The 10,935-nt window shown below is 36.1% G+C and overlaps 1 pseudogene; it reads right to left on the bottom strand.

Moving 5' to 3' along the window:
• Positions 1-2,232: 2,232 nt before the first annotated feature.
• Positions 2,233-10,333, bottom strand: LOC101438106 (olfactory receptor 2G3-like; annotated as a pseudogene).
• Between the last annotated feature and the right edge of the window lie 602 nt (positions 10,334-10,935).

Here is a 10,935-nt window from a genome sequence, read left to right as displayed (position 1 = left end):
TGGAAAGCAAAACAAGAGATAAAGAGAAGAGTTTGGAACTTTAAAAATTAATCCAGAGGTAACAACACTCCAATACCTCAGGAAATTAGAGGCAAACCACATGATACCCTGAAGCCACTGTGAAGGTCTGTGGTAAATAGAGAGCACAGGACAGAGTGGTGAAGGCTCTTCATGGCCACTCAATTGAATTTAGCTTTGCAAACAAGAGTGCCATGAACCCATTCACACCTGAGGGCCACAAGTTTGCAAATTATATTAGGACTAAGATAGAGCATCTGAACTAGAGCAGTGACCTAGGATTTAGCTGGAAAGATGGGTGAGAGATACTATACATATGGCATTTATATTCATATAAAGGTATGGTGGACATAAATATCTGAAGGACAAACATCAAGAGTTTTATGAAGGTTATTGGGAGACACTTGGAAATTATTGAAACTATAAGAAGGGAATCATCATACGGGTAAGGTATATTGACCTATCGTGAGGCTTGGAACTATTTAAATGAAGCAGAAGAAAAACAATTATTGGGTTGTTGATATTTGTAAATAACAAGATTCAGACTAAACTCTACCTGGATTAGCCAATTTAAAATTTACAACAGCCAGGTTAATTAGGAACTCCTGTTATGACTCTTGTACAGGTGAGAAAACTGTGACTTGACACAGCACACTCGAGTACATAAGTGTTGCCCTACATAATCATCAGTTCCTAACAGAATTGTTCTCTGAGCTCATGCACTCTGACTCAAAGAGCTGCCAGCCAGAACCAGTGCTTTAGAGCGAAGATTCCAGGTCAAACCGATCCTTGTGAAACTCAGCGTGAAGCTGAGAAGAGGGATTGTGGCTGGGGTCAGTGTTTCCAGGAAAGTAAAAAAGAAAAGAAATTAATACAGACCAACAAAGCACAAGCTGGAAATGAAAGAGCAAGTATGAAGAATTTGGAGATTTCAAGACACAATTCTACCTTTGAGACGAATGGTAGTAATTGTTGACGTTTATTTAACATTTACCATTGCCAGATGTTGTTTTTTAAGCACTAAGCAAGAATCCGTTTATTTAATCTTCACCACAAATTATGAAGTTCTTGAACTAGGAACATATAGGTTAGGTGAAAAAAGAGTGTTATTCACAAATAGTGAATAGAAGAGCAAAATTTCAAACCTAGGTAGTCAGGCTCCAACCCCTGTGTTATCTACCACAAAAAGTCCATGAAAAGAAAATAGAGTGACAGATAAGATTGAATTAAAAGTATTTCCAAAAGGGCCCTGGGACAATCTGAACTAGATAATATGATATTTTGTGAAATAACAAATTTTCCTAAAATATATAAAAATCATTATATATAAATTATTATATATACATACACTTTTTCCTTAGTAGCCGCACAAGTTTTTTCATATCTCAGATTAATTAATACAAACATCCCTGCACATATTTTCAAGTTTTGTTTTGTTTGTATTTTTCTTGAAAGAACTAGGATAATGTATTACAAAAATGCTTTAAGTAATATATCAGGGTGGTGTTACAAAGGAAATACTATAGCAATTTATTCACACTAATATATATTTTTCTATAAATTATTAAAAATTTAAGCACTATTTTTATTCTACAACTATCTATGTAGGCATAGGATTTGTGTGAAAAGAAACACACTCATTCATGAAGGAAGTTCCATCAGCTGCACAAGTGAGATCTAAACTTTTTTTATCCCCCCCTTATGACTTTTTGCTTGTTGTCCGCTCTGTATGTCCATTCACTGTGCATTCTTCTGTGTCTTTATTTTTATTTTTTATTTATCCTCCCCCCACCCCCCGTTCAGCTTGCTTGCCATCTGCTCTCTGTGTTGATTCATCTTGCACTCATCTGTGTTTTGGCTTGTCTCCCTCTTTGTTGTGTCACCTTGCTGACTTGACTCTCCACAGTGCTTGCTGGCCAGCAGCACTCCCTGGTGCCCCAGCTGGCAGCTCTCTGCAGCATGCAGGCAAGCCTGCCTTCACAAGGAGGTCCCAGGATGCAAACCCAGGGTCTCCCATAAGGTAGACACGAGCCTAACTGATGGAGCCACATCTGCTTTCCTGAATTTTTATTTTCCAGATCATTTTAGCCTTATCTATGTACATATAGTCAAAGAAGTAAAGAACATGCATGTAATATTTTGGGGAGTGAATATTTAGCATCATGTCTCTTTAATACATTTCCCAAACAGAAAGTTACTAGTTCCTGGATTCCTTTAGGAATTTTGCTCTCTCCTCAGTAACCTCTTCAGGGCTCTTTTTGCATCCTAGTTCCTCAGAGTGTATATGAGGGAATTGAGGGTGGGAGTCACAATTGTGTAGAAGAGGGTGAGGAATTTGCCCTGGCTCTTGCCATAGGATCACTTTGGTTTAATGTAGATGGCTAAGGTAGGCCCAAAGAAGATGGGAACCGCAGGTCCACAGTGCCTTGCGAGAAGCTTAGGCTGACATAATTTTTACTACTGCTTGAACAACGAGTCCATAGGAGACCAATATCAAGGCCACAGGAAGAAGGATAAGATCTAGGGTGGCCATGAAGAGCTGGACTTCATTCGCATGGATATCAACACATGCCAGCTTGATCATGGCGGGCACCTCACAGAAGAAGTGGTAGAGATGGAGATGTCCACGTTGGGGAAGTTGAAGGATGATGGTACCCTGAATGAGAGTGTTTCCCAATCCACTGAGCCATACTATTCCTGTGAAGACCTTACAAAAGGAAGGGTGCATGACAGCAGTGTAATTGAGAGGTCTGCACGTAGTCACATAGTGGTCAAATGCCATGACAGTGAGGAGAATACTCCCAGCGAGAGTAACACATAGAGCTGTGTGGCACAGGCAGTGGAGGTGATGATCTTGGCTGGTCCCTTCAGGTTCCACAATAGCTAGGGGACAATGCTGGTGGTGAAGCAAAGGTCTGGAAAGGAGACATCTGGGAGGATGAAATACATAGGCATGTGGATTTTGGAGTCCAGACAGGAGACCAGGATGATGGCTGAGTTACCAACAAGCATCAAAAGATAGGATATCAAGACTACTATGAAAAGGACTAGCTCCACTTGTGGCTAGTCTGAGAATCCAAGCAAAATAAAATCTCCCCATGGCCCACTGGGTGGAATGTGAGAGAGTGAGGGCTATGATGTGGACCATTGACCATGAGGTGCAGTGGTGCTCAGAGATGTATTCACCAAATGCAATGAATGTCTCATGATGATGGAGGAGATTGTTGTTATGGGGGAAGGAGTGGGGTGAAGGGGTGGGGGATATATGGGGACATCATATTTTTTAATGTAATATTAAAAAAATAAAGACAAAAAAAATCTCCCCCAGAAGTCTAATTGATTTTCTCCATTGGAGTACTATAGTAAAACAGAAAAATGGGTATTTGGGAATTCTATTTAGGTAAATATCCTTATCAGTATTTATTTATTTGAAGTGTAATTAAATAATATTTGAAGTAAAGCTCTAGGTATGGTTTTTCATGGTTCCTCACAGAGAAAGGAAAATAAGTAATGATAAAAAATGTGTCCTTAAAGAAGGCATTGTTTTGTATCAAAATTTTTTGCCTCAAGAAATATTTAACCAATCCTTTTTCATCCAATAATCCTTCATCTGGCAACATTCGCTGTTCTCCATTTCCTGATGAACATTTTTGAAAGTAAGCTACTGAAAGTACAAGAGAAAACCTCCCAGTTTTAGTATCTATGCAATTCTCTTATTGGGAAAGACAAAGGAGTAAATATTGAGTCTATCAAATACTAAATAGATTAAAAGTGACCATTGTCCTTTATTAAAAAAATTAGAACTCAAAAAATTTGGACCGAAGTGAGTACTGCTCAGAAGAATAACTGGGATGTATTTCATGTCTTCTCTATCTCTTAGGCAAGTTAGGTTGAATTTCTTGCACATATTTATCTGATTAGAGTAGGTCTCTGGTCCATCATGGGCAGATTTTGCTTAGAGTGGAGCTAAATTGTCTTCAGCAACTGATTTATGAGGGTTTACATGCTAATTTTATTTTCTTAAAGTTAGTGGACAGAAAATATTTCTGCTATATTGTCATAACACTACACAAGCTAACTCAGACATGCACATATTTGCCAAGATAGAGAACAATAAATATATTTGATAAAAAAGAAAAAAAAATCTCATTTATAAATACTCAATAGTTAAAGACAAGAAACTGCATTTGGAAAAGTCATGAAAAGGCAAAATATGTCATGGTCATCTTATTTACATTATTTCCACAAAATAAAACAAACAAACAAACACAGATTCCATAGTCCATCATATCTCTTTATTTACTATTTTGTGTGATATTACCACCATTGCCCCAAATTTACCTGTTGCTAAAATAGTATCTGAGTAAATCATTCGTTATAAGTAATAATGACTCAAGGGTCAATTTCTCATTTTATTCAGGCATGTTTATATTTCCTGAGTAAAACTGTATCTTAAATAGAGAGAATTGGAGTTTCGAATTTTTAATTCTAGAGCTAAATGTTCAGATACCTTTAGCTAATTATATACTTCTCAGAAAACTTGATGAACATGCTGTATAAATTCCCACATATTGCTTATTTCTAGTGTTGCTTGATGTAAAAGGCCAATTTATCCCAGATTGATACGTTTTAGTTTCAGTATTTAAAATTCACATTTCAAATAATTCAAAGTTTCTACTCCTGGGATTTAATGGGGGCACAAAAGTTATTTCTATCACCTCCTGAAAATAGCACAAATTACATACCTTAAAAGATAAAATTCATCTTATATGTGAACTTTTTCAGCATGTAATATCTCCCTATATGACCTTATATGTCATCCAAACTTCATTGAGCAGAAATCCATTAATTACTAAGTTTCTAATTAATATCAAATATCAAAGTCACTTAATCTTATATGCTGTTCGATTTGAAAGCAGCTTGAAAAAAGATCTTTCTTTAATATTCAGATTTGTGAAGGAAGTAGCATTAATGAAAGTGCTGAAAGTGTCTATGTATGTCAGAATCAGACATGAAATCAAAGCATGTAGTCTTCTGTATCTTCCCATTGCATTATTCTAAATTATTTTTATGTTTGGATTATGAGGAATCATTTAAGGAGGGCCTACCACTACAGCTCCTTAGATTACATTTTATCCAGTTTAATTTGAACAATGACTACTCTCTCCAGTCCAATAGAACTGGCTTATTAAGTGAAAGTGAGATGTAGAGGCATTAGCCATTTCTACTCTTCATGTCTGAAAGTTGTGAGTTAACAGACCTGAGTTTGGAGTTTGAAAGTTTGAAATGTGTGTGTTTATGTGGGCACATAAAATTTTAACCCAGCAAAGTTATAAAACTACTTCCCTACCTGATATCTTAGAAAATCTGAAATATGAATAACTATTAAGTGCTGTTTGGAAGAGGAAAAAATCCCTAGAGGAATATCCTTTTCTTTTGACTAAAATATGGAGAATTTTCTACTCCACACCTTGCATCACTTGGGATTCTTCATGTGTGATGAACAAGAATGATTTCATTTGAGTTAGATTCATAAAGATCAGACCCCAGAAAGAAATCCTGGAAGGTCTGAGGAGAGACAAGTGAGCCGTGTATGAAGGGGCTGAGTCGGACGATGTTCATCAGTGTAACTGGGAGAAGTGGGGAGATGAGGAAATAAGGCAGGGAAATCCAGTCCTCCAAATCTCAGCCCCTTCTCCCTTTTACCTCTCCCAATGTGTTGAGAAGAAGATAGACAAGTGATGTGATATCAGCACACAGACTCTCTCCTGAAGTCAAAGTCACCACCCAAAACCCTCAAGCAAGCCTAAAGTAAATATTTCTTCAGCCATATTCCTTGGAGGAAAACATCATGAAAGAAACGGGAGGTCCATGGCATGCAGAACCTCTCAAAGCCTTGGGATCTGTATCTCCAAGTTGCTAATTAACGTGGAGTTGTATGGTGTCCAGAACAGGGATTTCTCATGAAGAAAACATGAACTAAGTCATTTCTTAATTGGGTATTTGCAGATTCTCCAGCCAGACAATACAATAGACCAGCTCCCCGACCCATATCCAAGTCCCTCAAGTATATATATGTTCCATATTCAGTTCTTTGGGAGGTGAAAGGGAAAAAAGCTATGTCTTTACTATCAGATGTTAGCTATGTAATTGCTTTCCATTTTGTAAACAATATTTCCATCAGTAAACATAAACCTTTTCCATAGCAGTAAACATTTTTCATCATGCTGGTGATTGAATAGTGCTTCATTGTGAGGAGGGACCAAATTATTTGAATCAATTCTGAATTATTGGTCATTAATTTTGTTCATAATTTGATGGTAAACTCAAAACTGTAGTGATAAATAGTTTCATTAATAAATATGTATACACATTATTGTATATTTACTTCTGGAATTTGTGTGTTATCATCCATAGAAACAGCATTACTATATTTAATGGAGTTGTAAAATAATCCACCTATTTCTCCATCTGTGCCCTAGAGTTCTCCAACCCATTCCAGTTCAGCGACTATATTTGTTTTATAACCTGTTATGTGAAATATTAAACACCACCCTATTTTTAACTTGTTTTATAAAATATTTTCTAATTCCAATTTTATGCAATTGTTCATCCATATTTCCTCCCCATTCTCCTACTATGATTTATATTTTGCAGAAAATTCCAACAAAATCTTCTCAAACATATTTTAGTTAAATTGATGAGTCACAGATCTAATAGTACCTCTATTGTTAGTGAATTATTATTTACCCTATTAAATAACTTATGATTTCCTTACTGATTTGCATGACAGATTTATGACATTTTACAATTCTAGACATGAATATTTGTTTTTCAAAATATGTTAATATTTCAATGATGTATCTCTCAGAGATATATCCCAAAGATAGCCAACAATTGCATTAAATCATGCAAATTCTATTCTGCTTCTGTTCCTGTTGCTTTTTTAATGCTCTAATTTCACATAACTATTACTTTACAAAATTCAGGTAGGTCCATTTTTCAGAATTGTCATCCAGTGACTGTTTTAAAATTGCATTTGGTTGTTGTGATGGTTTATTTTACATTTCACCTTCCCTAGCCTTTAGTAACAACACTAATATCGGTGTTGCCATGAAGATATTTTCTGAATACAGTTAGCATCTATTCAGTTGTTTCCAGGGAATTGCCCTCAATAATGAGATGGCTGATACCCAATCACTGGAAAAGCTTAGGAGAAAAATTGACATTTCCCAGAGAAGAAGACCTTCTGCTTAAAAATCTCGTGTGTGTGTGTGTGTGTGTGTGTATGGTATATATAGATATAGATACATATATTCTCTCTCTCTCTCTCTCTTATTCTCCTATTGGTTGTTTCCCTGGAAAGCCCTACTGATACAGTAGAACATCAAAAAAATAAATAATTATATTGACTATTTCCCTAATAAACATGATGCTAGATTTTATTTTCAACTAAAAATTATTGCCTTATTAGTTAACTTCCCCCATAGTCTCCACTGATCTTAAAATTAGAGTTCCAAAAAGTAGAAATGTATTTTGAATGTAATATTATTTGCTGAATGTCTCCTTCCTCTTTTCATCATTTGGACTTTTGATCTGTTTTAACACTCTTGAATTCTGAAATAAATTTCACATGACTATGGTGCATTATTTGTCTATTTAGATTTGAATATCAAATAAAATATTTCCATTATGATTTTGTGTTGATATGCATGGGATATATTAGAACTTATTTGTATTTTCAACTATTTTGTCATCTTCTGCATTAGTGTGAGGCTTGTAACAAGATTTTCCATTTTTCCACTTAGAAAATATAATAGAAAATGAGAAGCAGCTACAATAATAATTAATAATTACAAGTGTCTAGGAAAAAGGGTAACAAAGCAGAAAAACCTTAAAATCAACATTTTAAAATTTTTAAATGTCTTCGGTTAAAGTCTTTATACAATTTAACAAACACATGATTAAGGAAAATTTATACTAATAGGTAATTCTCATATAATCCACCCCTCCCCCCACCTCATTTTCTCCTATTAATAACCTCTTACATTAGTGTGGCATATTAGTTTCAGTTGATGAACAAATATTGGAGCCTTGCTACTAACCAGGTTCAATAGTCTGCATTATGGTTTACCCTTTGTGCAGTAGTGTTTTTTAGGTTTTCACAGATGGGTAATGTCCTGTGTCAGTCACTGCAATATCAAACAGAAAAACTCCAATGCCCTAAGATTGACCAGCCTTCCACATTTTCTTCCCTTCCCCTCTCCTCTGAACTTCTAACGACCACTGCCTTTATATCATGTGGAAAATACCAAAATTAATAATTTCACTTTACTGAGGCAAAAAAGAAGATTGGAAGAATGTCCACTGGGGAACTTCTCTGGTATATCTTCCCAAGAAATTTCCACTGAGGTCAATTATCTACATGGAGGATGAAGTCCCACAGCTTTTTATATAGAGCAACAACACTGTCTTAAGTATTATTTTAGAGGAAAGCAGGTTCCCACTTCTAAAAATCCTTATGATCCTTCAAATCAAATAAATAAAAATTGAGGACCTATGCCATAACAAAATTCTGTGAAAACAACAGCATATCCAATCCTTACATTCACTGAATTTGAATCTTAATGGAAGAAAAGTTCAGTATCTCTTTTTGTTAGAAAAGGCGGTCACCACTACTGAACAGCATCCCTGATTGAGGTAGGTGTTATGTGGAGAGGGTTGATCTGTTTAGTTTGATTGATTTAAACTTTTTGCATGTGTGACCTGTTTCGGTAATATTGCATACTAAAAAAAGGTTAATAAATCAAAACCTTACAATATTAATACAATATCATTATAATTTAAAACATCAAAACATGTCTTTGAAAAAATGATCTGAAAGTACAGTTTGCATTGGTGGGCATTTCCATTAATGAAAGCATGTGTATGCTAACTGAAAATCTTGGTATCATTAACATCATATTCAAGCCATGTGATCTGAGTAATTTAAGGAAATAAAAGGGAAGAAAAATGCAACTCTTGTGAGAGTTCTCATGGGAAGTTATGGACATTGTTAATATTTGTATACAACCCATGGGAAAATTAAACAGAAACACACAATGAAACGAACAATGAAAATAACCAACATTAGATACTGCACTAAAAAATGGGTTCACATATATTGGACTGATAAATCCTCACAACATAGCAAGGGAGGTAAGGGAGATTCCAAATATTTAAGGAATGTAAATATTTACATATACACATAAACTGTTGGTAGTGGACTAGATCCAAATTTTCTGATTCCATGTTTTATCCTTAAATACCAGTGCTTTTCAAGCATTTCACAATTACTTATAGTAGGTAATATATTTTACATCATGACTCATACAAGCACATGTACTCACACTTGTAATGGAAATAAGTATAATAAATCAATAAAATAACATGTAACTGTTGAAATGTATGACAGATTACAACTCACAATGTGAAACGCTCTAACATAGACCAAAATGTGTTTACAAGTTCCAATGCCCCTGACGACCTAATATCACCAGGCAGTGTAGTTGATTATTGTTTACCTTGATTGTCAAGCACTAACACGCTGTAAAGGGGCATTTCCTTTCATCTGCATGTTTCTTTTCATGATAAAGTTTTATGTTGGCAAAATCATTCTAGGGTCAAGGGAGCAGGCCTTGGGAATAACTATATGTGCTACTGTGTCTATGCAAACCAGGCGGATCCACACAGAGCTCGGTCAGTTCTAGACCTACACTGAATCTACTTGCTGGCTATGGACACATCGTAAGTCAGCGTGGTCATTTCATGGACACCTGCTAAAATAATTGATTCCTGCACTTGATTGTTTTTCCCTAAAGAAAGACCAATTGTGGGTTCCCTTTACCTAAGGATTATTCTACCAAAATTTGTTATATTGCATTTCTTAGCTCAATTATGGAAATGCATTGTTCTTTCTTTTACAGGAACTACAAAAATAATTCTTAGTGGCATTTGCTCTTAATTTTTCATGCTTGCAAATTTGAAAGTGTGTCACTGAAGCCGCATCACAGAGAAAATTTCTCAAAACACACTTTACTTTATTTAACTGGATGAATTAACAATCAGATAAATGAAATACTGAAATACAAGTCTTCACCTTGGTCTGAATCTACGCACAAGATGAATGGCAGTCGTGAAACCAGGGGATGTTAACTCTCCAAAGATCTTCTTTCTCTTAGGTTTCTCTAGCCAGCCCTTGGTAGGAAACACCTCTCGTCATCACCGTGCTTATTGCTTACATCTTCACACTGTTGGGCAACATCTCCATTATCATGGTATCCAAAGCAGACCCTGGCCTTGAAAGTCCTATGTACTTCTTCCTTGCCAACCTCTCCTTCCTGGACCTGTGTTTTACAACCACCACCATCCCTCAGCTGCTGCTGAACCTCTGGGGCCCAGAGAAGTCTATCAGCTATGGGGGCTGTGTGACCCAGTTTTATGTGTTTCATCTTCTGGGGGCCACTGAATGCTTTCTTTTAGCAATGATGTCCTTAGATCATTATATTGCCATCTGCAAGCCCTTGGGCACCATGCATTGATGACTCTGTAAGCTTCTGGTTACTACAGCTTGGCTGAGTGGTTTGGCTAACTCCTTGCTTCAGTCATCCATCATTGTCCAGCTGCCACTCTACAGTAACAACAAGGTGGACGGCTTCCTATGTGAGGTCCCATTGATGATCAAGATGTCATGTGCTCCTCACATATATATTTTTAATGTAATATTATTACAAAGTCAATAAAAAAAAAAAAAAAGATGTCATGTGCTGACTTCACCTTCAATGAAGCTTTGCTCTCCATGGTGGGGGTGGTCTACTCCCTGGTGCTCTTGTCACTTATCGTTGTCTCCTATGGGTTCATTGTAGCTACTGTGCTGAG

This window comes from Dasypus novemcinctus, chromosome 22, assembly GCF_030445035.2.
Source record: "Dasypus novemcinctus isolate mDasNov1 chromosome 22, mDasNov1.1.hap2, whole genome shotgun sequence".
Taxonomy (NCBI): domain Eukaryota; kingdom Metazoa; phylum Chordata; class Mammalia; order Cingulata; family Dasypodidae; genus Dasypus; species Dasypus novemcinctus.
Note: the sequence above shows the minus strand (reverse complement) of the source record. Positions and strands in the feature narration are given on the sequence as shown.